This window comes from Rhagoletis zephyria, unplaced genomic scaffold (genome assembly GCF_001687245.7).
Source record: "Rhagoletis zephyria isolate East Lansing unplaced genomic scaffold, Rhagoletis_zephyria_1.1 Rzeph_scaffold_00173, whole genome shotgun sequence".
NCBI classification, from domain to species: Eukaryota; Metazoa; Arthropoda; class Insecta; order Diptera; family Tephritidae; genus Rhagoletis; species Rhagoletis zephyria.
This window is the reverse complement of record NW_016157257.1, coordinates 288,967-291,602: the sequence shown is the minus strand read 5'-3', so window position 1 is coordinate 291,602 and position 2,636 is coordinate 288,967. Positions and strand designations below refer to the sequence as shown.

At 35.2% G+C, this 2,636-nt stretch overlaps 1 protein-coding gene across 1 annotated transcript in view; it reads right to left on the bottom strand.

The window, feature by feature from the left end:
• LOC108356474 (chaoptin-like) overlaps positions 1-2,636 on the bottom strand; it is a 313,273-nt gene that overhangs the window by 40,806 nt on the left and 269,831 nt on the right. The window lies entirely within an intron of this gene.

Here is a 2,636-nt window from a genome sequence, read left to right as displayed (position 1 = left end):
TAATTTGCTCAAAAGACCGAATCTGAGGATTCTCTCTACGAGACCTATGCTCTTGGGTATTCCTCACCTGCTCAACAGAGCGAATTGCAGAGTTTTGGCCGGGATATCTATGTCCCTGGGTATTCCTCTCTTGCTTTCGCGGCGAGATCTATGCTGTCGGGTATTCCTCACCTGCTCAGCAGAGCGAATCTGAGAATTTTCTCGACGAGATCTATGTGCCTGGGTATTCCTCACCTGCTCAGCAGAGCGAATCTGAGAATTTTCTCGACGAGATCTATGTGCCTGGGTATTCCTCACCTGCTCAGCAGAGCGAATCTGAGAATTTTCTCGACGAGATCTATGTGCCTGGGTATTCCTCACCTGCTCAGCAGAGCGAATCTGAGAATTTTCTCGACGAGATCTATGTGCCTGGGTATTCCTTACTTGCTCAGTACAACGAAACTCAAGATTTCCTCTACGACGTCTGCGTTGCATCGCATTCAAACGTTGCTCAGCAGATCGGTTTATCGGATCTAATCGGCGTCTAGAGCGATTTTCTGTATCTTGGGACTGCTCATTGAACCTATTTTCAGAATCTTCGCGAATAATTTGCATTCTCCTTCTATTCTCAGTGCGTCGCAATAAAAGAGATTTCCTACTTAACCTTGGCATGATTGTCTTGTATACACTTATTGTAAAACTAATATAAATTATGTATAATAATTAAAATTATAAAATATTTACGAAAATTCTCTGCCGGTGATATGTTCAGCTCGTCTGGTTTTCCGTCCGCTCCAAGTAGTTCTTCTTCTTTCCCTCTCTGGATATCCTGGATTGTAGTATATATTGAAGTTGTTGAATTTGATGCTGCTATGTTCTTCGCAATGAAACACTTTTTGGATTTTGTTCTGAAGTTTTCATAATATCATTTAATTTTTCACTCAATATTAAACAGATTTTGCAGTTTTAAAAAAAAACGCGTTCAGTTTTACGCATTATTTCTACAAGAACTTGATGGCGTAGGTTTCAAAATATGACTAGAGATCGTCTCTCAACTTCATCTAGTCCTCAATGACCTTAAAGCGAATCTATATGCGTTAGCAAGTACTTATGCACAAAGTACAATGGTATGATTTGACTACCTACACCTCGTTAACATAAAAGCTTCCCACTAAAATCTCCGGTTGTTGGTTGCATGGTCATTTGGCATATATACGCCTCTATTCGGCGATTATTGCTAAGCAGGTAAAACCTTTAAACTATGCACTAAAAAATGTAGATAATGAGTGTTAAAGTATTGGTTAATAAGTAGTTGAAATGTGTATGTATGTACATATGTATATCCCTATACAAAGGAGTGTCGATTTGACAAACACATATATTCCCCGTTTGTCAAAAAAATACTATTTCTGAGCTCATGTTGAGCATCATGTGGGGAAGGTAGGATTTACGATGAGGTTTAGAAACCATTACAGGAAACTATTGCTTCAGCTTTCAATGCAAATTAAATATGTATATATGTATGTATATGATCTATGAACAATTTTGGCGCACAACATAAAAAATTCAGTTTTTATTTTTAATTAGTACATTTGTTTGATGTGTAAAATATTTATAAGTTTTCGGCAAAGTGAGAAGTTATATATATATGTGTATATTTATTGAAATAAAAAATCTAGATCTACTGGCAGTTCAGTTATTCAGACGGATAGAATCATGTAACTGGTATTTGGGAAGTAGGCGTCATTTTAGTCCTATTCCAAAATAATAACTATCTTACCCCATAGCATAGCAACCTACTTATGTATATGTATTTCTTACCGTTTTATATTAAGCTAAAAGGTTTTTGAAAATAGTAATTTTGAGTGAGTTGGCTTCAGTAATTACTAAAATATCGCAGTTTTTGTATATTCGTGATTGTTGTTAGATTTTTCTCAACATCAATATCATTCATTCTTAGCCTACTACCAACTATACCCTATTTCAAACACAATATGTTCAGTTATACTTAGTAGGATAAAGTTATATAGTTATAAGTGGGCGCTACCACGCCCATTTTCTAAAATTCCATAATAATATTATTTTAAGAGATTATTGTGAGTATTATTTGAGGGCGATTAATTGAGTAAATTAGGGCCCTTAAATTTTGAGTTATCGAAATTTCAAGCATTTCTGTAATTTACCGTTATATGAAAAATAGGCGTAATTTTAGTCCGATTTCAATAATTTTCAATGTTTTCCTTTCATGTGGCAAGCACAATAACCATACCGGGTTTGGTACAAATTGGTAGAACGGTCACCGAGATAAATATATGTGATCATAAGTGGGCGGTGCCACGCCCATTTTCCAAAATTTTATCATAGACACATTTCTTGGTAAAGAATTGCTGCAAGCATTAATTTTGAATAAATTAGCTTTAATATTTACTGATTTATCGAAGATTTCGTATTTCTCTAAATTACCGTTATATGGGATGTGGGCGTGGTTATAGTCCGATTTTAAAAATTTTCGGCCATTTGGTATGCTGTACCAAATCCAACAACTGTGTCAAGTTTGGAAGATATTGGTGTAGCGGTTACCAAGATNTTATTTTTCGTCTTAAAATTAATGTAAATATCAATTTTGAGTGAATTATCTTCAGTAGTTACTAAAATAT